General features: G+C 36.0%; 1 long non-coding RNA gene across 1 annotated transcript in view; it reads left to right on the top strand.

Moving 5' to 3' along the window:
* The first annotated feature begins 1,362 nt into the window (after window positions 1–1,362).
* LOC130543692 (uncharacterized) overlaps window positions 1,363–24,211 on the top strand; it is a 47,901-nt gene continuing 25,052 nt past the window's right edge. Inside the window, exons 1-2 of the long non-coding RNA XR_008959189.1 lie at window positions 1,363–1,440; window positions 2,222–2,360. This is a non-coding gene — a long non-coding RNA (uncharacterized LOC130543692). The remainder of the gene's footprint in view (window positions 1,441–2,221; window positions 2,361–24,211) is intronic.

Raw genomic sequence — 24,211 nt, 5'->3', positions numbered from 1 at the left:
CCTGATTTCACTGATTTGTTATATTGTTTCTTTAGTGTCTATCTTACTTATCTCTGCTTAAAGCTTTATTATTTCCTTCCTTCTACTGGTTTTGAGCTTTGTCTATCTTTTCCCAGCTCCTTTAGGTGTAAGGTTAGGTTGCTTATTTGACATTTTTCTTGCTTCCTGAGGTAGGTCCATATTGCTATAAACTTCCCTCTTAGAACAACTTTTGCTGCATCTCAAAGATTTTAAACCATTGTGTTTTCATTTTCATTGCTTTCCATGTGTTTTTTGACTTCTTAGTTGACACATTCGTTGTTTAGTAGCACGTTATTTGACCTCCACATACTTTGCTCCTTCCAGATTTTTTCTTGTGGTTGATACCTAGTTTTATAGTATTGTGGTATAGTTTCTTATATTTATAATTCTTCTTTTTTCTTCTTTAGGTTAGAGACTGGGTGGTGAATTTCATTTTGGGGGACATATTTGTTATTTTTCTTCATTTAACAGCTCCGTTTTAGGGATGTTTTAGATAGCTTTTTTTTTTATTTTTATATTATTCCCTATTTCTGCTTTCTTTTGGTTTGCTTTTTCGAAGTTTTATATATTTTCAAAGTTGTTTCTTAACTCATTTATTTTTTCTTTGTCTTTATAAGTAACAAAAATTCAACCAAGTAAGTTTTAAAGATCTACATGGCTTTATTAATTGAACTATGAATTGGGCAGCAACCTATCTAGCAAACAGAGGGAGAACTACAAAGTACTGCAGAAAAGGAAAGGTTTTTAAAGATAAAGAGTGAGCGGAAAAAAGGAAACTACTGGCAAAGAATCTATTGTTTTAATCAAGGTCACCCTCTTAAGGGGAATAGAAAGGGTCTATCAATAAATTTTCTAGTGCTCACCAGGAAATTTCAATACTATCTGGTTAAAGGATCCATTTCTTGAAGGGTTGAAGCACAGTTAGGTTAGGTTTAAGTCTTGGTTTACTGACTTAGAGCTTTAGGTAACACCACTTTGGGCCTATGGTTTATACAAATATTTAATACTACTCTTGAAGGCACGGTGCAGGGGCAAGAGCACCAGATTCAGCCACTCACCACTGTCAGAACCCAAAGGCAGAGAAATAAATGGTGGTGAAACAAGAAAGGAATTTATTTCAATGAGGCCAACAGGGGAACAGAAAACTAGCGTCTTAAAGACTGTCTCCAAAGTGCTGAAAACACTCCTAGGTTTATATAAGGAAAAACGTAGGACAAACAGGCAGTAAAGGTCAGGTCCATCATTGTCTTGGGGTCAGTCACATGGGGCCTTGCTGAATCAGGGCAGTCTTTATTGGTCAAAGGGGTAGTTTCAGTTCCCACCAGGGGATGCTTTGCCTGCAGTGTCTTTTGCTTGAATTAAGAGATAAGCTGGAAAGAAGAACTCAATTAGAAAGTACAGACTGAGGTCAAAACGGAGGTAAATGAAATCCTCTTTCACTCTCTAACTTTACTGTGTCTCTTAAATCTTAAATTCTGGTATTTATTATATTCATTAACATTTTAAAAAATTATTTTCCATCTACTTCTACTTTGCCTTTGACCTAAAGTGTTTAAGTGGGAAATCTATTATTCTTCCAAATAAATGTCTCCCCTTTTTTTTGGGGATTTTGATCATATACTGCATTTTATTATATTTACTTTACAGTATATTGTGACTTTTAAACAAATGATTAAATATAGTTTTTGTAAATGTTCAAGTTTCCTGGAAAACAAGTTTTTTTTTTTATTATAGGAATACAAACTTGTATACATATAAATGTAAATATAAATATATACACATATGTGAAATATCTTATTCATTATGTTAAACTAAGTTCATATTAAGTAGTTTTGTGTTTGTGTATCTGAATGAGAGAAACTGATTACAGTATTCATATAGGAAAAGAAATAAGAATAAATAGCAAGAACAACCCTAAAAATGACGTACTATAGTGAGGGGCTGGGAGAAATTCTACTAGATAATAAAATATATGTATGTCATAAAACTCCATGTTATGGACTAAATGTTTGTGTTCCCACAAAATCATATCTTGGAGCTCTAACTTCCAGTGTGACTATACTAGAGATAGACTTTATGGATGTAATTAAGTTTAAATGAGATTATAAGAATAAGGCCTTTAACTGATGGAATTACTCTCCTTATAAAAGGAGACACCAGAAAGCTCCCTTTCTCCTGTATGTTCCCTATCTGTCTGCAGGTCTTTCTGTCTCTGTATCTCCTACATGCACAGAGAAAGGGCTTTGTGAGAACATAGCAAGAAGGTGGCTATCTATAAGCCATGAAGGAAATGAATCAGCCAGCAGCAACTGGATCTTGGACTTCTCAGCCTCAAAATTGTGAGAAATTTATTTATGTTACTTAAGCCACCCAGCTTGTGATACTCTGTTACAGGAGCCCCAGTAGACTAATACACCCCACAATAAAAAGCATATTTTGGCATTGGTTCATGATGAATATTAAAACTAATGAACTAAACCAGAAATCCAGAAATAGAATCAACCTACTATGGAGAGTTATTCTATATTAAAAAGAATATCTGAAATCAATACTGTTAAGATGACTTCATAAAAGATACTGGGAAAGCAGGAAGTCATTTGGAAAAGGTTAAATTTGGATTCATACCACCAGCATAAACCAGAATAATCGCAAATGGAATCACATGTTTAAAAAAAAATTATGTAGAAGTAGAAAATGGAGATATTGGTTTATGCATATTGGTTTGAAAAACTCTGAGTGAATATTTTTATAAAAAATAAGAACTTTATGTGAAGCATTTTTTAATTAGCTATACTTCCATATATATTATTTTTCTTGTACGTTTAACACATATTGTTGAATTTAGGAATCTTAGATCAAACTCATTTTCCATCAGTGTCTAACACTGTTACTTGTTAACTTTTAGATTTTAGAGTTATAGAATAGGGCAAACTCATTCTGGGTTGTAGAGAAGTTAAGCAGATGGTCTGGAATACAAGTCTACCCAGATTATTTTTTTTTAAGATTTTACTTATTTATTTGAGAGAGAGAGAGAGCACAAGCAGGGGGCAGAGGGACAAGCAGGCTCCCCACTGAGCAGGGATCCTGATTTGGGACTCCATCTCAGGACGCCGGGAGCATGACCTGAGCCGAAGGCAGATGCTTAACCGACTGAGCCACCCAGGTGCCCCTGTGTCCCCAAATTATAAGGGAAGGTTGCTGGGGAAAGCTGTCCTGGGAAAAGACAGTTGGTCAGTAGCTTGGTTTTATCACCTTATAAATAGTTATATTTTGATATTCTGATAAATAAACTTCTGATATTTGCTAGGAGAGTAATGTCTATGGATTAGTCTTAGCGGAATTATCATGCTTTAGGATTGCGTAGAGTGAACAACCTCAAATCTATAGATTCATGAAGCATGACTCACTGGAAAATGTCACAGAAGCCTTACAATCATCTGGGTATATAACAAAGATGCTTCATAACCTAAGCTCTCCCCTTCAGGTGAAGTGACCCACAAATTATACTTAGTGACCTCATCTATCCACTGGGCCAGAGGAGTGTGTCCAATGTGAGACAAGTATCAAGGAACTATGCAGAATGTGCAGGTTTCTCCCACCTTTGCCTTTGCTTCTTACATGATTGTGTATTTCATATTATTAGTAAAATTTAATGCTGGGTAATGTCTCTGATTTGTGTGAGTCAGATCTGACAATTTAATTTTTGTGTTAGCTTTCACTGGCATTGTGAACAGAGTTGCTTTACAGACTCATAAATCCTAATGGCTAGGGTACTTTTTAGAAGAAAAGGGTAAGGATGAGAAAAATGTAATGAGACTTTGACAGAATTACTACCTACCCATCCTATGTATGAGGGAAATGATGGGGTAAATTCATGTGGGAATCTTATCAGAATTTGGAGAAAAGAGATTCAGTGGAACTAGCTAAATAATTGTTAGGCAGTATAAGACCAAAAGAAAGGTAGCAAAATTTCTATTCCTTGGTTGCTGCTAACAGCCCTGGTCCAGGCTAAAAATTAAAAAGAAGAAGAGATGAAACTGAGAGAAAAATCTGTATGTAAGACTAGTTTTTCCTATCCCTGGAAAGCCTTCTTAAGACTTTGGCTGAAAAAGCCGTATGGCTGCGGTGAGATGTGATATTCACTCACAGAGTTACTCAATTAAGTCCTTCCGTTATCTGTAAGAATATACGGATATCTGGAGGCAAAGGAGGGTATTCTTTTAAATAGCTGGATTGTTTTATGAAACTGTATCAGAGTCATACAGGCATATTCTTAGAATTAATATTCACAAGGCATATCACTAATTTTTGATTCCACTGAACAAAATGGATTATTTGAATTGATACAGATACTCAACAGATTGCAAACGTTTATGGATAGGAGTTTCTAGGCATATGCCACCTCATCTGTAGCAGTAGTTAAATGCTATCGGGCACATCTATCCTGAGAAGGGTAACTACCCTACCCTTCCCAACACACAAATGGAATCCTTCCTAGGTGGGTGAAATGTGACTTTTTATACTGTCTTTATGATGATCGTAGAGACAAACTTAGTTAATGCCACTGACAAAGATCTTGATAGATGCAGTGATAGGGTGGGCTTCTTAATCTTGGGTGCCTTTATAAACTTGCACTTGGGAAGCCAGGGGAATATCCAGTAGGTTTTAGTTGGCTCAGTTACTGTGTACAAGAACTGCATAATTAGGGGAAAAAATCCACACCTTACAAAAGAAAGGGAGCCTGAAGAGGGGACTTGAAAAGGCCTGTGAGGAAATGACAGCCTGATCAGCTGGGTGGTTTTGTTTATTTAGCTTTTAAAAATGGAGTGAAAAAAAGTAAATATATGGAATTTTTCTATTAAAAGTTTGACAGCTTATTATCAAAGTGTGATTGGTGAAGGGAGCACCTCCAGTCCCACTCCAAGCTCCTCAAACACCTTAGCAAATTCACTCCTTATATCCTAGTCCGAAAGAACTCACATCCAATTATGAGGATCATGATTTATAACAGATAATTCTCAAATAAGGTGCTAAATTTATTGCTTCAATTAAAGCCACAGAATCTGAAAAAAAGCCTGAATGAAAAGCTAGTATCTTGCCTCCTGCTGAGAGTGAAATGAAAGTGGAATAATAGGCTACATTCAATAGTTGAGGGGAAATGGCCTTCCAGTAATAAACAAGAGAGGGAGCAATAGAGCAAAGCCCACTCATAAAGTGGATTATGTTAAAGAACACACTGAAGGGAGCAGAATTCAAGGGGAGTTTACTGCCTTCAGGAGGAGGTTGATTCACTGCCCAAACAGTAAAGGAGAGAAGCTTTCAAAGAGCTTTTGCTTCCATCACTGTCTGGTCAAAGCCCCAGATTCTATCCCAGCCAAGGCAAAGCTGGCCACCCGACTCAGTGATGAGCTTTTCTGGATTAAGGGACACTTTTATGTTTGGAAATCAGCAACAGTACACCTTGAAGACGGAATAATCTTGGTGGAGGAGGAAAACTCCACATTTTTTTAGTGGTCAAGTAAAAGAATAGATATAGATATCTAGACATGTAACAGTAGAAAGAGCACTAGGGTCCCACTCTAAATGTGTTGTTATAATATGCACAGAATCTTAGGATATAGCCAATAGCACTTATATATAATTAGGCAAAAGGCCCAAGATGAATGGAAAACTTTATGGGAATTTGAAGATATAAAATGGATAATGCAGATCACCACCAAAACACCCCAAAAAAAAACAAAACATAGTTGCAGACTTAGAAAGGATTGTAAGGCTAAATCCAATGCTTTGGTCATATCCCAAAAGGTAGCTACCTGGTTCTAGTTGTGTCAGTAATTAAGACTTTGCATCTGATGGACTAAGAGATGACACCAAGTCCGACTAAGAGGTCACTGTGGCAAAGAACTGTGCCCCACGTACATAGGAAAGGTATCACTTGAAAAGAGTATAAGCTGGGGAGCCTGGGTGGCTCAGTCAGTTGAGGGTCTAACTCTTGGTTTTGGCTCAGGTTGTGATTGCAGAGAGTCATGAGATCAATCTCTGTGCCAGGCTTCACTGGGCATGGAGTCTGCTTGAGATTCTCTCTATTCCTCTCCCTCTGCCCTGCCCCCCACCCCGCGCTCATTCACGCATGTGCACACTCTCCCCCCCCCCCCAAACTCTGGAAAGGGAAAAAAAAAAAAAAAACAGCTGTAAACAAAACTCTCCAACAAGAGTCAGGCACAGATGTCAAATGGATTGCATTAGACTTCTCTTCTAGCCTCATGTAAGTATTAACCAGAATGATGCCTATTCAACCCTAGCCTTTTGCTGTAACAGAACCAGCCTTGAAGAATGCAATTTAAGGTCTTTAATAGCAAATGCTATCAATGTGGCCTACCTAGATGAAATATTTTTAAGATTTATTTATGTACTTATTTGGTTGATTGGGGGCAGAGGGAGAGAATTTTCAAGCAGACTCCCAGTTGAGTGCAGAGCCTGACAAAGGGCTCCATCTCACGACCCTAAGATCATGAGCAAAACCAAGAGTCAGGAGTGCAACTGACTGAGCCACCCAGGTGCCCCTGGATGAATTTCTTTTGATCAACACACATCAAGGTGAATAATTCACAACCATCAATTTATATAAATGCACGAAAAAGATAGTATTACATGGATATACCATAAACCTTACTTCCTCTGGAACAGTGACCTCATTGAAAATAGAACAAAAAGTGCAAATACCTGCTACTTAAAAGAAGTAGAAACAAACCCATAAATACAAAGAAAAAATTGATGGTAGCCAGAGGGGAGGGGGTAGGGGAGGGGTAAAATGGATGAAGGGGAGTAGGAAATACAGCTTTCCAGTTATGGAATGAATAAATCACAAGGATGAAAGGTACAGCATAGGGAATATAGTCAACAGTATTATAATAGAGTTGCATGGTGATGGATGGTAATTACACTTGTGAGCATAGCATAATGTACAGACTTACTGAATCACTATGCTGTACATCTGAAATTAATGTAACATTGTGTGTCAACTATACTTCAGTAATATATATATATATATATATATATATAGCCTATATATATATATATAGCCAAAGCTTTTACAAACATATATATATATATATATATATATATATATATATAATACATACACTTCAGTAATATATATATATATATATATAGGCTATATATATATATATAGCCTATATATAGGCTATATATATATATATATATATATATATATAGCCAAAGCTTTTACAAACATATATATATATGTATATATGTATATATATATATATGTTTGTAAAAGCTTTGGCTATTTTAGTTAATGTGCCTGGAAACTGAGTCATGAAAGGAATTAAGATTTTTAAAATCTGGTTGGTGGAGGATGCAACTGCATACCTCTATAACTTTGCCTCCTCAACACAATTTTTTCTTTTATTTTCCTAGTCTAGTGTTCCCAGGCCCGAGATTAAATAAGAATTCCAAGTAGGCTGATGCCCTGAAACATCATATCCGTAACTTTATTTTTGACAGTGTGTATTCCAGAGATACTTTAGGTTGGGTTATAAATTTACCTCATCTAGCCTCATTAAGGCTAATTGTGAATCCCTCCATTACCAAGCAGCAGAGACAGTTCTATGATTCTTTGTCAAAAATCCGTGTTAATATGCCTCAGAGTAGGGGCCAAGAGCAATTTCTAGTGAATGTACTGTTATTTTTTTTGTAGCAAACTGTACAATCTGCTGAGCTAGAAAGTCTGAATTAGGGAGAAGGGAAAAGGTATATAGTCAAAATTACGCTGTTTATAGGGGAAGTTATTATTTCCCATTGAAAGATTCAAATCCCGGTCGTCTTTTGATTGTTAATTGGCTTATCATTCTGTAAAAAGATTTTGGAGAAAATTTTGTAAGACAAATGTAAAAAGAAAACTGAAAAATACAGATAGTAAGGGGATATTAACTAAGAGGAATACAAATGGGAGGAAAGACTTTTTAAAGCAGCTAGACTGGGATTCATCCCTGTCCTGAATACTGGAGGAATGTTGTGGGGAAAGAGGCAGGCGACCTGGTCTAATCTTGCAAATATGTTAACTGAAAGTCCTCCTAAGGAGACTATTAATATTGTCTAGAAGGAAGGGGAGTCCTTATTAAAACTCTTAGCCAAATATCCTTGGCTTAGGATTCCTTAGAGTGAACACAGCTAAAATCCAGGGATTTAAGTATGCATGATTCCCTGAAAATATTATATAAAATCTTCAGCAATCTTGGTATAAAACAGAGATGTTCAATAAACTAAATGGTCCTTGTATGACAGGACAGACAAGTCTCAAACTTCTCTCTGGGACAGAGAAAATGTGCCCAATGCAAGAACAGGAGATACGCAGAAAGCCTCCAAATCTCCCAGCTATATCTGAGCCTCTTTATCTGCCTTTCATGTTATTAGTAAAGTGTAATCCCGGGTTAGAACTAATTTGTATGAATCTGATTTGACAATCTGATCTACTGTGTTTGCTCACATACTTATATTTTTCTTCCTTTTTATTTACTTTGAGATTTATTTGAGAGAGACAGAGAGAAAAGGTGCGCGAGCGCGCACAAGGGGAGGGGCAGAGTCACAGGGAGTGAGGGAGAGAAGCAGACTCCCCGCTCAGCACAGACACCCACCCCCACCACCAAGGGGTTCACTCTCACAACCCTGAGATCGGGACCTGAGCTGAAATCAAAAGTCCGAGGCTTAACCAACTGAAACACCCAGGCCCCAGGCGCCCCTCTTCCTTTTTATAAACCATTTCCTCTTCATATACAAATGAATTTTGTCTTTGAAATTTAAACATTACAACCAGATTTGCAAAATTCTCGAGTCACATTTCATTCATATTGCCCTGCTTTTTGTGAGGTTTTTTTTTAAATTTGAAAATACAGGGGCACCTGGGTGGCTCAGTCCTTAAGGGTCTGCTTCAGCTCAGGTCATGATCCCAGCGTTCTAGGATCAAGCACCCCCCCCCCCCCCATCAGGCTCCCTGCTCAGCAGGAGGCCTGCTTCTCCCTCTCCCACTCCCCCTGCTTGTGTTCCCTCTCTCGCTGCCTCTGTCAAATAAATAAAATCTTAAAAATAAATAAATATTTGAAAATACAAGTTTAGTTTGTTTTCCTTGGTTCCGCATCATAAATGCTTTTTATTTTTTAAATTTTTTTATAACTACTCTTTTTAAAAAGTTACTTTGATTCTTGTAATCTACCTCCTTCTAAAGTACTATTATACAAATTTTAGCTTTGCTATATCATTCTTCCTCATATTTTGCTTTATTTTTAAATACCTCTCCTTTCAGAAAAAAAGAAATTAACAATATTTTAACTTCACTACTTTGATTTGTTTCATTATTACACTAATTATTCACCATGTCCAAAGTGTATTTAATGCGTTGGTCATATTTTCTTATCTTACACTATTTCCTGATTTTATTTTTTCTGAGTTCTTTTAAATTTTTATAATAAAAATTATAAAACTTTCCTAAACACCCTAATTCTTGCATTAATTCAACTACTGATCTACTTCTTTAGAGATTTTTTATTTTGAAACAATATTTTTATGCATCTGATTCTTTTATTTTTATTTATTTATTTATCCTTTCAAAGGAAATGCTCTGCTTGATCAGTATTTAAAATTAAGATGAAGTTTGTCAGTAATCTAATTGCTGTACAAATCATTCAGGACTAGGTAAAGAATAAAGAAAATGTTAAAATACAGGGTAGTTTAATTTTGCCGATTCAGAGAACTAGCTAAGAGGTGTAAGTAGAGAACCCTTTCCAGGGATGTTTAAGGCAGAACAATTGTCTTTATGATGAAGAACTATTTAAAGTTTTGCAAAGCTGTTAACAGTTAACTGTTACTTTTTTTTTTCTTTTCTTTAATTGACCCCTTCCTGTGGTAAAGATGAGACACAACATCCTTGCTTGGTATGGCGCTGAGATCAGTGCACTGCCCATGTGTACTCCATCACTGAATAGCTGCCCAATGGCTTATACTACTCACTCACTTTAGAAAAGGGTTAGTGCAGTATCTTGTATCTTTTATGCACTTCTTAGAAGGCCTTTGGGAATAACTGCAGATCAGGTTAGCTCTTCTTTCAGATAATCTTCCTTGGCAGACTAAATTGTTGATGAGCACATTCACATTTTCCAACATGTACTTCTAGCACACGTATGTATTACAGCCCTTATTTTCCTATAAAATCAGTGTTTTCTATATTAAGTTAGGAAGGAAGCCAGAATTAGGTACCAGTACTCATGTCCCAAGTTATCTAGAAGTTGGTTTAGCTGCCCAAAAGCATTTCTATATTGTAAATTCACATCTTAAGAATATCACATCATCGTCACTGAAAAAGAATTGCTTAATAGTGACCACGCATTGTGTAAATGACCTACAAGCATAATCTCATTTAATTTTTTATAACAACCTTATGAGATTATATAGTAGATTACTGATGGTTGCCTTCTTAGCAACAATGAACCTCTGTCTTCTTGGTGCCCTGCCCCCAAATCCATTTTAGGAACTAAACATCTTCCAGAAAAACTACTCCACTCCTAGTTCAAGATGTGAAGCCCTTTACCTAGATTCAGCTAAGGAGAATTGTCCATTTATCTGACAACACTGCATTTTTCTGGGGTATGCATCTGACCTTATCTAATTGAATCATAGTAAGTTTCAATCATTTTCTGAGAAGGTGGGAAATGTTCTAGGGACAGACTGATACAGTGTTTTAAGGACTAAAATTCACAGTCATTTTTGCTATCATAAGGGGTACCAGCCTCAAACTAAACCCAAAACTCAGAGAAACAAAGAACTGAAAGGGAAGCAGAATTCTAACTGCACTGTGAAATTCTGGATCAAAACATGCCTGATTTAGTCCTACCTTATAAAAAGTCTACTCAGCTACCTGGTTTTCTGACTTGGTATCTTTCCTCTAATGTTATTTAACACCCCAGCCCCATCTTTTGCCACTGGGCACCAATAAGTTTGGTGATTGTTATCACCTTTCCTGGATATCCTTGATGATTTTCTTTATTCTTCTGCCAGCCGATTTGGTGCTCTATGACACTGTGGAATATGTCTCTTTTTACTCATAGAAGAGTGCTGCTTGGAATCTTGTGTCTTATAAATTTTCTCAGGGAAATGGAACATCCCTCAAATTATAATGGACACAGTTTCATCCATGTCTATAATCTGAGACAGATGACACGTTTTATACTTAATCCCATTTTAATCTTATGCACCAAAAATTTGTCTTACTTTTCTTTCAACAAATTCCCACATAAACTGATTCTTTAAGTACTCATTAGAAAACCTGTCAAACGTGGACACATGAGTGATTCATTTGGGATGCTTGTGTCAGTTACATAATAAAAGAACAAAATATTCTTGCACCATGTATTCAAGAAAATTAAAACCTTAAGTTAACTTAAGAAAAATAATCCTATAAAACATCCATTGCACAAAACACACACACAAAAATGAATAAATGTGCGCAGATTTTGTTGTAAATATATGCTTTCAAAATGCCTCAGGAAAATTAAAATTCACTCTATTATTAGTATTTAAATTCTAAATTACATAAATTTATATATTATATATTATATAAATATGTTATATATTATATAAATCTATGTAAATTATAATTACATTTAAAAAGCTATACAATAAGTGGAAATGATGCTTCTGAATTATTAGATAAAAATGTATTTTAGACAAACATTTGACCTCAGCAATACCCTAGGATTTTATGAATTTGTCTAACAGCAGGGAATCATGATATGCATTAACATGATATGGAGTAACAGGAAGACCATACAGTCTTCAAAAATTACAGCTGATAGCTGAAAGGGAAGTAGGTGACAGTGCCCAGAACAGCCATATGTTTTTAAAGGCAGCAGACCATAAAGTGAATGCTGCAGAAAATAAAGGAGGCATATGGAAAGAGAGTGTCCTCACCTATTCACCTGTAAATGAAGGTTATGCTGAATAAATATGTAATGTCATTAGTGCACATAAAAATGATATAGGAATACTGAAAATCTTTATGGTTTTATGCAACATAAACTATGCTTTTTATTGTTAACCATTTACATATCTCCATAGTTATAGCTATCTTCCATCACTGGAAGTTAACAAAATTTAGTCTAGAACTAACAGAGTGTTAAGATCACTCTTCTAATTCTTGCATTTAGGAATACTGATATCAGGGTGTTTGGCTGGCTCAGTTGGTAGAGCATGTGACTTTCGATGTTGGGGTTGTGAGTTCAAGACCCACACTGGATGCAGAGATTACTTAAAAATAAAATATTTTTTTAAAAAAGGAATACTGATGTGGTTCATATAATTAGTAATTGTGAACCTTGGTGTCCTCAATTATTGATTTTTATTTAAATGATTATATAATTCCTATACTGCCTGCTTCTTGTCTAATTATGAAAAAAATACAATAATTCATCTCAAAATGCTTTTTAAATCACGGAGGGCTACATTGGTAGATATTTTTGCTTCAAGATACTAAAATAGCACTATAATTCAAATTGGAGGTCTTTTTGCAATAATGATCTATTGAAGAATTTCGGGTATGCTGGCAAAGAATGATTTTTTTTTCTTTTTCAGCAAAGAATGATTATTAATGCTAGTTTCATATTTGCACAAAATTGCGGTCAGCCCCACAGTGCGATGTAAATAGGATCTGAGTGAATGTCAGAGACCAAGGGCATGGAGGAATCCAGAAATACTTTTATAATTATAGATTAAACGAACTCCTTGACCCAACAGTAATATAAGAAATATAAATATTTGATTTGCAAAAAAATATTCAATTATAATTAAACATACTTTTTATGCAATTACTTTTTATTACTATATATGTTTGTTAAAATATGAGTGCTTTCTAGCATTAATTCATTTATCCAATAATAATAATGACAACACAAAACAGCTAAAAGTATAGATTAGAAGGGACAATGCACAGGCACAATGTTTTGGGCTGGGTACAATAACTATCAAGCTTCTCTCCTCACAAGATTTATACTTTCCATCTACTGAAAGACATGATTTCCCAATGATATATATAGTTTTAGTGGTACCTCGACCCCCATCACAAACACCAGTACTGCTTTTATTGGCAGGACATTAGCTATCCTAAGTAACAAATCATGTCATTTCTGAGAGACACATGGGCTCAAAACCAACATCAAGATGGATTTCCAAGTTTCAAGGTTGTATAATGGGAATTTTGTAAAACTCAGCCTTCAGCAAATTTTATTAAAAGTAAAACTTGGCAGCAGCAATATTCAGATTTCTGTAACTCTTGCTGGTTGTTCCTACTGGTTACCTCACTTTTCTGCTTGAATTGAATTAAAGATAAAATCTAAGATATTTTTGGAAGCTAGGTGAACCTAATGAGTGATTTCATTTTTTTAAATTTGTATTTTATTGAGCCTGTTTGTGAATATCTGAATTCACTGTATTATTTGTTAACCATTGTGTATTTCCCAAAGATTGGCATTTTAAATATGGTTGTAGGAGCCAAATTCCTTCTCAAATAAACCAAACTTCGTTTTCTCCTGAATTTTTACACTTCTTCAAGATAAAATATTTTCAAGAAAATAAATAAAACAGTGGTTTCCTCATACTATGTGAATAAGAAGAGTGATGTGGGAAAAGGAGAATGTTTTAGGTACAGAGCCTTTTGTAGGTCCAAGGTATCCTTTGAGAATCGATGGAATTGTGTATATCTGTACTTTAAAAGAGTGGAACTTTGTTTCCTCAGACTTTGAGCCCAATTAGCCTTTTATGTGCCGTCTCCCAGGACAGAAATACTAATAATAAGGTCTGTTTGGATTCCTGAATTCTGACTCACATTCTGTCCTTGATTCCAGCAGGACTCAGTTTAAAGAGGGAAACAAAATTGATCAGGAACCACAGTTAAATGACCTACAAGAAGTTGCGGGTTAGTGAAAGCAACCAGCCTCCCTAACAGATGAGGTAGTCTGTCCTAACATGACTGATCTAAGTAGAAAATATGGTATATGAAGCATTTAACTTGGGTTAATAATTAATTATACTTACAGGTTCACTTTAGAAAATTCTAACAGCACTATATGGCCCTAAAGATTTAAAGACTGCAATGATAAATCCAATGATTTTTCTTTTTACTATCACATTATGTTGGGTATTCATGAATTTTGTCAACTAGGGACACATAATATGATTCCTTTTTGCAGAATTACAGCACCTTGTGTGTATTATTCTGCTTTCACTCTGTAGTTCAAAATTGGGCTGTGCAGCCTGAACAGGTGCAGACTGATGAGCTCTTTGAGCGGCTCTCCACGTATTCTGGGACTGGTTGAGAACCATTGGACGGATAAGGTCCCACCTTGCCAAGAAGAGTATTTCCCCAAACAGGAACAGATGTTAATATGGGCAAAATGTTCTGTAACAATAAAATTTTTATTTAAACATTTATAGGAATTCTTTTATTCCCCAAAATGCTTTAACATTCCATTTCATGCAAGAATCATCTTGCTGCAGAATTTCTGTCACTGCAAGGTAACCAATAAACTGCTGCATAATAGAGAATAATAAAATTTAGAAAATAATCTCTTGAAATTATTGTATATGGATCTCACAAACTATGCAATTTGGTTTAAAAATCTGATTTAAAGGAACCCTATAATAAGAAATTATGTGAAACTTATGTGGATAGATATAGATATCTGATGAATCTCTGAAATAGCCTTTCTACATAAACTGGTCTTCAAGGCAGTTCATACTGTCAGGTGCACTTCCACTAATTTTTCAACTCTTTAGGAATTTCCACTGCCACAACATTTTGGATTAATTAAAATGCATTTTTTTAAAGATTTTATTTTTTTGACAGAGAAAGAGACAGCCAGCGAGAGAGGGAACACAAGCAGGGGGAGTGGGAGAGGAAGAAGCAGGCTCCCAGCAGAGCAGGGAGCCCGATGCGGGGCTCGATCCCAGGACCCTGGGATCAGGCTCTGAGCTGCAGGCAGATGCTTAACGACAGAACCACCCAGGCGCCCCTAAATGCACTCTTGAAAGTAAAAAAATCACATATTTTTCTTTTAAGATTTTGTTTGTCAGAGACAGAGAGAGAGAGGGAGAGAGAGCAAGCAGGGGGAGCTGCAGGCAGAAGGAGAGCAGACTCCCCACTGAGCAAGGAGCTCAGGACTCTGGGATCATGACCCAAGCCGAAGGCACACACTTAACTGTCTTAGCCACCCAGGCGTCCCAAAAAATCACATTTTAAAAGTGTTTTTCTAGTCAAACATAAATTGAATGAGTAATTTTCAGGGCATGATGTTAATAGTGAGTCATCACTAGCTGTCACTAGCTTCAGAATACTTCCTAGTTGTTTTTAGATGATCCTGTCCCCTTAAATAAATGTATTAATGGTACTTAATCACTAACAAAAAGGTGATTTGGCACTATTTTCATTTGTGAACACTTACTTATTAGCACAGAATATTTTTCAGACAGCTACTAATGTAAATAAGTATTCCAGAAACTGCCAGGTCACAGATTTAGATGTGACACTATCAAAATTTAATTTTAGGAACTGATATATGAATGATATGTTTCAATTATTACTGCTTCTTTGTTTTACATTTGCTATATCCTCTTTCATCTGGAAAACACTAAAATAATTGAAATAAAAAGAACGTTTTAGAATTTCAAACAGGAAAAAAGATCATTTCTTTTTTTTTTTTTTTTAGATTTTATTTATTTATTTGACAGAGAGAGACAGCCAGCGAGAGAGGGAACACAAGTAGGGGGAGTGGGAGAGGAAGAAGCAGGCTCATAGCAGAGGAGCCTGATGTGGGGCTCGATCCCAGGACTCTGGGATCACACCCCAAGCCAAAGGCAGATGCTTAACAAGCAAGCCAACCAGGGGCCCCAGAAAAAAGATCATTTCAAACGCAAACTCGTCAATTTTTTTTTTCTGAAAATGGTAACTATGCACTATGTTGTTTGTGAGTTTAAATATAAATTCACAGAAAATATTTGAATTCTATTCCATGCATTGCATATGACATCAAAAGAGCTGAACGAGAAAAGCCAATATATAAATCTAATGTATGTTTCCATCTAGTATGCAATATATATTTGACTAATTGAAAGCTTCAATTATTAACAGTATCACTGCCATATAAGCTCAAATATACTTTTCTAGACAAACAAGTATAAAAACGACAGTATGCCAAATGTTAGATATTTGCCAAATTACAAAAGGCATTTAATGTCAGAATGTAGGCAAGCAATGTGAACAATGTAACTCAGCTTCTGGAGCCAGAGGGAATATTAAATATTGCTTACTGCAAGCACGTTAGGGCCAAAAGACTGTCTGCAACGGGATTCCTTTTAAAGAACAGATCAGAGAGACATAAAAAGACAAAGATCCAGGACACTCCAGTAAGTCACTGTGTTTTATTTCAACAATTGTATGTGGGCAAGGTGGATACATAACTTCCTACTAAGAGGCAGCTGTGGTTAGTAGTTTTCAGGTTTTGGACTGATTTAAAGTAAACTGACCTCCTTTTATTCTGCACTGAATGAAAAGAATTGCATATTAACTAGAAGGAAAAGAACATTTATTTCATTCTAGAAAATTAGCAATTGAACATAGTATATTTAGTGTATGCACTGTATGTAAATGAGGACAGATTAACTGTTATTCAAAGTGTTAACAGGAAATTGCAGATATGAATCAATAGATGAGATCTGAATACGAGGGGTTCAAAAGATCAATAAATACTACAACTCAGAATAAAAGGAGAGGATACCAACTTAAAACCAATATGTATATCTACGCTTACCAAAGTTTTAGCAATTCTCTAGTGTTTAAGGATTTTATTCTATTAGCAGAGCCACACGTATAAAATTTTAATTTGACATTTATTAATTTGGGTCTTTGTTAGTCATTAGTAAATTGTATATCATTTATTACCTAATCATAATTGTCATTCTTAACAAATTCTGTATTGCCTTTCTAAATCCTGAGTTATTGAGCCTGCTCAGATATTATCTGGTAATTATTCAAACTGGGTTGATTAAGATGAATGACTCAAGAAAAGTAAATTAAATTTAAGAGAAAACATGGCTAATAACTATTATTCCCTGACTACACAATGTATTATAATGACATTCATATTTTTCTTCTATTTTGCGTGTTTCTGCTCCATTTCAATCCCTTACCATTACATTCAGGAATTGGGCACTGCAACCTACTGCAATAAGAAAGAATAATGGATTATTAGAGCCTAATAATCTTGAGGTGAAGTAATTTCAAGTGAAAATTTGAAGTTTACTTGGGGAATCTTGTTGAAATAGTGAACTTTGATGTGTTAGAAAATTACTATAATCAGCTGATTCTTTTTTTCTTTGCAGTCATTTCGCCATTAGGTCTGAGTTAGTTGATCTCAATGTGGCACTAAGCAGAAAAGGGAAACTCTAATGTACAGGACATTTCCAAAGGCAAAGCAAAAGAGGAAATCTATAGTAGGATGGAGAGACTTCGGAAATAAAACAAATAAGATGATTATAGTACTCAAAGACACCCAGTTAGGTGAGGAAAAAACAGGAAAATATAAGCTGGGACTTCATGTCCCCACTGCATCCAGCAGGGTTGGAATAACAGAAAAGCCAGAGTTTAAGATGGAAACTAATTAATAAGTAGCAACTGGTAGTTTGATCTCCCATAGGCTCCACTTGGTGTGCAAGAGACCAGTGTGCCACACAAAGGACACAACAACTGTGCAGAGAGAATTAGTGGCTGCTCGATAATATGAGGTCACCCAAAGAAGCCACAAAATACAGAAACGTCATGTTCGAAAGAAAACAGCAAGCACCTGGACGTCTGCAGTGAGTGTAACATGATATCCAGAAGACCTGGTTATTATAATGGTCACCAATGAGACTCCTCACTGCAAAATCACAAGGATGCAGTTCTGACCATCCACTGTGCAGCAAATTCAACAAAGACATAGTTTTGGACCACAGTCTTTACCTCTACTGTCATGAGGGTACTGTCCCTGGGAGGAAAGATGAGAAAGGTAGACACACCCCTGATAAGAAAATGGCATATGAATTGAACGTATTTTACTAATAAAAACTGGAATAACATGAAGGAAAGACAGTTTTGATCTCACAGTAAAAAGTTTCAACTTTAAGACACTGGCTGACAAATTAGTCTGAATTCAATGACAAAGATCAACTGGCAATTTCACCAAGTTAACTGGTGAAATCAATCCAAATGTACTATTTCATTATGTGCATCCTCAAATCCAGGTAAAAGAGAGTTGAAACAATATTTCAAGTTTCACCATGGAAAATTACATAAAGAGAAGAAAGAGATAGCCTATTTCTACTGACCATCTTTGGCACTCATTTTTTTAACAGGGAAACAAAATTTAACAGTTGTACCCAAGTAATAGCTTTAAAAAAGCATTAATTTATTTTCTGAAAAAATGACCAATTATAGATAATGAGTGGCTTACTTTTATCTTAATTCTCAATACTGTAGGTTTTAGAGGGCAACATTTAACCATTATAGCCTGCTAAATTTGTTCCAGATCTTAACCCCTTACTATGGAATTACTTCGTGTTGTCCTTTAGAAAAGCAATTTAATTCAGCCTTGTTTTTTTCTTTCAACAGACCAATAATTTCCTCTTTGCTTTTGGGGTCAGAAAACTGCAGATATTTGTAGAAGATACAGAAAGTGTTTAGAAAGTGTAAACAACACTGTTAAACTGAGAGACAAACACATGATAACTTTTAATGTGGTCACAATTTACTATAAAATATCTTTAAAAAAGAGAGTTTTGTGATTACCAGTCCCCTAACTTGCAATTCATTTACTACTAAGCACTGTGGTTGGAAATACCCTCTCTGGTTTCTAGCAAGGACCACCCTTGAAAGAAAATCCTTCAGAGTTTGAAAGTAGTGTATAGGGGACAAAAACAAATTCACACTTTGTATTTTTTCTCATCAAATTTTTGTCCATATAACAATCTTTACTGAAAGTACACTCCATTTTTGTTACTCAAATTTGAATTAATTGAATTTGCTTGAACTATTATTTCAAGAGGTTCCTCAGGAAGGGGTGGAGTAGGAAAGCAAGCTTTCAAGCTTTGCCACTCCGCGGCTTCTTCTGCTACAGCAGACAATGTTTCTTCACAGCACCAAACTTTGTGTAGCAACTTTGTAAAGCAACTGTGACACAAAGAAGCCAACCTGGGGCAGGGGAGCTGGTGCAGCTATGGAGCTTCCTTTTTTCCTTCTCAGACTACTTCATGGGCCACTATCACCAAGAGACACAGCCCTTGATTTCCAAGGAGAAAAACACTGAATTTATTTTTGTAAACATTTAGTAGAGCTTTCTGAAAACTGACATGTTTAGGTGGCTCTGCAAAGTGTGCCTTCTTTATTGAATTTCACTAGTACTTAAACCCTGTTGCATCGCCATCCTAGATATAGCAGGTTCCTTTCTGGGTGTGATCCTTTCCTTCCCGGAGTGACTATTTACTCCACCATGACTAGATCCTTTCTATCTCCTCATTCTCTGCCACAGTTTACAGGCTCCTGACTTTATGGGCACCTCCAACTTCAGGAGAACATATTTGAAGCATCTAAGGTCACCTTAGTCTTCTAGTGATCTGAAGACACCTAAGGTCTTCTAGTGATCTGAAAATGGAGATTTTTAGAACTCTTATACTTCTAGAAAAGTTGCAAAATTCAGAACCAAGTACTATCCATGTTTTATACATATCAAAAGTCTTTCTAGGCATGCCTTCATATGAAAGTTCATAGAGACAATTACTTTTCAAAGGATTCATGGAATGTTGTAGAGATCTCAAGTTTTATAGTTTGAATTCTCATACAGAATTTCAAAAGATTTTCCTTATGATACCACAGGGGATCTTCAATTTAAATCATAAGCGCTCAGAAGGGTAAAAGGACACTTACGGGTTATTTAATTAAAATGCCCAGCAAATATTTGAAAGCTTACACACATTTAAGGAACTTTCAGAGTCTTCTTCTGGCATTCCTGCATGTTTGCTTAATACCCTATACTATGTGCTGTCATGTATCACAAATACTTATTAGAATATAGTCTGATTACCTGTATGTCAACTATAAATAAGTAAGTAAACATTGAGAGTAAACATTATATCCTCCTTACTCTTGTTGGTCTAGCACATGGAAAACTGCCTGGAATCAAGTACATGCACATGAAACAATCTTCCTCCACTCCACCACCCATCTCTAATCTTACATTCTTTCCATAATTTCTTCACTGTTTTTTTTTCCCCTTATAGGTCTTATTAACATTTACATTGTATACATTTTAATTATTTTTTCACATATAGTGTTGCTAGAAATAAACCTCATGTGGGCTGGAATTTTTTTTATTCTTTGTATATTATGTATTAAATAGCCTCTGTCCCATAGCAGATGCTCAATGAGTATTTCTTTTATAAATAAATGAATGTAGAGGGGAAAAAATAAATGAACGAGACAGAAAGTAGAAGCGTTTACATATGGACAAACATTCACAAAGATGATCCTAAAAAGGAGAACTTAAGCAAATATATTTATTCTTAAACATCATACCACAGGTTACCAAATGCTGTCCTGTTGACTTCTTCAGTTTGGGCCATAGAGATTTCCCCCCACCCCGGGGGTGGGGCATGTTGCCAACTGATTTCCCGTTATAAACAAAGAAACAAACAAAAACCTAGATTTCTTGGGTTTTTTTTTTTTTAATGTAATATTTGGTCACATTTAACATCACTGCCACTTGCTAAAGTAGAGTTGATCCTTCAATTCGGCACACATCCTACAATTCCCTACTGTCTTCTAGAGTCTGCTCTCTACTCAATTATGTTACTTAGCTAAGAACTACAGAAATTCAATTTTTTCATCCATACTCTGTGAGAGAAATTTAGTTCTTGCTATTACCAATTATTTTTAGAACACCAGTTATTATTTTGTAAGACACTATTTTGTTATTTTTCTACTGCTGTCTGAAAAATTACCACACATTTAGTAGCTGAGAAAATCAGATATTATCTCCTAGTTTCCATGGATCAGGAGTCCAGGCATGAGTTAGCAGGCTCCTCAGTTCAGGTTCTCACCAGGTGAAAATTAAGGCACCAACTGGGGCTGCTACCTCATCTGAGGCTCAGTACTCTTCCAAGCTCTTCCAGTGTGTTGGCAGAAATCATTTCCTTGTGGCTGTGGAACAAAAGCCCTGTGTGTGCAGTTCTACGCACAGTTCATAACCTGGCCATTTGTTTCCTACCTCAAGTTTACCAGGAGACTCTTTGGACACTTCACCTTAATTTATTTGCATGATTAATCTTCTATTTGACTAACAAAAAGTTAGCTATTATTAACATAATCATAGAAGTGATACTCCATAATATTCACAGTCCTGCCCATGCCTGATGGGGAAGGGATTATATTAAAGTGTGGGTCATATGGGGCGCCTGGGTAGCGTAGTCTTTAAGCGTCTGCCTTCGGCTCAGGGTGTGATCCTGGGGTTCCGGGATCGAGTTTCACATCGGGCTCCTCCGCTGGGAGCCTGCTTCTTCCTCTCCCACTCCCCTGCTGTGTTCCCTCTCTCCCTGGCTGTCTCTCTGTCACATAAATAAATAAAATCTTAAAAAAAAAAAAAAATGTGGGTCATAGGAAACCATCTTAAAATTCTATCTGAACATTTAACTTAAACTGTAAGGTAAGTCTTGGGACTGGATGTTATCAACAAGCTCCTAGAGCTATAAAACTTATAAACTTGAATCTTACAAAGGAAATGTTGCTCTAAGCTTACTGTTTCTTTGAATAAACTTTCTAAATAAAAATATTTTCAGGGTGCCTGGGTGGCTCAGTCAGTTAAGTGTCTGACTGTTGATCTCAGCTCAGGACTTTTTTTTTTTTTTTTTAAGATTTATGTATTTATTAAAGAGGTAGAGAGAGAGAGTGAGTTGGCGGGGAGAGGCAGAGGAAAAGAATCTTCAAGCAAACTCCCTGCTGAGCACACAGCTTGACTCTGGGCTCCATCCCAGGACCCATGAGATCATGGCCTGAGCCAAAACCAAGAGTTGGGCGCTTAACCAACTGAGCCACCCAGGCACGCCTCAGCTCAGGTCTTGATCTCATGGAGCTAAGTTCAAGCCCTGCATTGGGCTCCATGCTGGGAGTGGAGCCTACTTTAAAAAAAGGGGGGGAGGGTACAAAGGCAGCTCGGTCGGTTAAGCATCAGACTCTTGATTTCAGCTCAGGTCATGATCTCTGGGTCCTAGGATCAAAACCTGTATTAGGCTCTGTGCTCAGAGGGGAGTCTGTTGGAGGATTCTTTCTCTCTCCCTTTGCCCCTCCCCCTGCTCACACTCTCTTTCACTGTCTCTCTAAAATAAATAAATAAATCTCTAAAAAATTTTTTCACAGGGTCATCATTTGAAACTATACTAGGCACTGCCCTGCTTTGCCAAACCTAAGTAAGATCATGAAGCTACGTTATTGTACTGCACATGGACCCATGTTTAGCATAGCATGATTATGCCCAAGGGAAGTTTGGTATATTACACTGGAATGCTTTTTTTTTTTAAGATTTTATTTATTTATTTGACAGAGAGAGAGACAGCCAGCGAGAGAGGGAACACAAGCAGGGGGAGTGGGAGAGGAAGAAGCAGGCTCATAGCGGAAGAGCCTGATGTGGGGCTCGATCCCAAAACGCCAGGATCACGCCCTGAGCCGAAGGCAGACGCCTAACCGCTGTGCCACCCAGGCGCCCCCTACACCGGAATGTTGTATGGTATAACTGTACACAAACTGGTGAATTTACATTTATCAAGTACTTCAACTGGACAATTTGGTTATTTGTGATACCACTATATTCCTTACTCATGTCATTTTCATGAGGTTTTGTACAACAAAAGTTTACACACACACCCTGCTGCCTTATTTCATTTGCAGTGTAAATTTGTTTTTGCTTCTCACCAGGTGCAAAGATAGTTACCAGATGGTTTATCCAGACTACACAAATTTTTCCTTGAGATACCTGAAGAAGGTTTTCTTTGCTTTATTTTTACAGACTTTACCCATCTCCTTACAAGTCACACCACCATCCTGCAAGTCCAAAGAATCACTTAGATTAAGACTCATTTGACCCTCTTTAAAAAAAAAAAAAATATGGCTTTATCCTTGAATCACAGAAGACATGTTATCACTGTCCTATTCCCAGAAAGGGTAAAGGATAAAGAACTTTAGTCCTTGTTAACAACCTTCTGATAACTTAATTTATCTCCCAAGAAATATTACTTTGAAATGCTTTCCTTTTTAGGTATTTTCATTATTAGTATTAATACATTATTTGTAGGTATAAGCAAACTGCCTGTTTCAATGCTGGATATATGAAAAGAACGGGATTTCTCAATTGAATCTGTAGGCAAAGTACATGGTTAGGAATTATGGTTCTGAAAACCATGCACTGAATTATGCTATGATGCAAAATGTGAAAATATCATAACTCAATTCTTGTTACAAAAAGGAGATGTGCTAAGAATCTTAAAATAAAGGGAGAAAAGTCATTTCAAACTAACGTCTTACAGGTTTGGAATTGATTTTTTTTTTTCCTATACAGAGATCTAAAACATATAGCTACTTACATTTAGCTCTCTACACATGTAAACTTTGAGTCTGAATTCCATAAATATATAGTGTTATTTAACATTATAATTAATTATTATAATGTATAGAAAGCTAATTTCTGCATCTGTAATTTAGGACCATTTTGAAAATCCTGTAATATATATCATCTAGATTTTACTGGTTGGAAAGTATTTTTACACAATTGTTATCTTGCATATTTCTACTAATTCTATTTAGGTTAAAATAGTCTAAAATGTCTTATTATAAAGACGGTGGCATTCCCTGATGCTGGAAATAAAGGGAAAAAAAGACTTATTTAATGTAATTAAGCTTAATTTTATGAAAAGCATTTCACCAAAACGTATTTGTGACATTTAACAGTAATTCCTGGTCTAAGAATATAGGAAGTATTAGAGTTTGAGTGTCCTTTTTTTTTTTTAATTGTTGTTTTTGTTACAAAGCCCTATGTGTATTTGAACTGTT

The sequence above is a fragment of the Ursus arctos genome, unplaced genomic scaffold (genome assembly GCF_023065955.2).
Source record: "Ursus arctos isolate Adak ecotype North America unplaced genomic scaffold, UrsArc2.0 scaffold_15, whole genome shotgun sequence".
NCBI lineage: Eukaryota > Metazoa > Chordata > Mammalia > Carnivora > Ursidae > Ursus > Ursus arctos.
The sequence above is the reverse complement of the archived record's forward strand: the minus strand, read 5'-3'. Positions and strand labels throughout refer to the sequence as shown.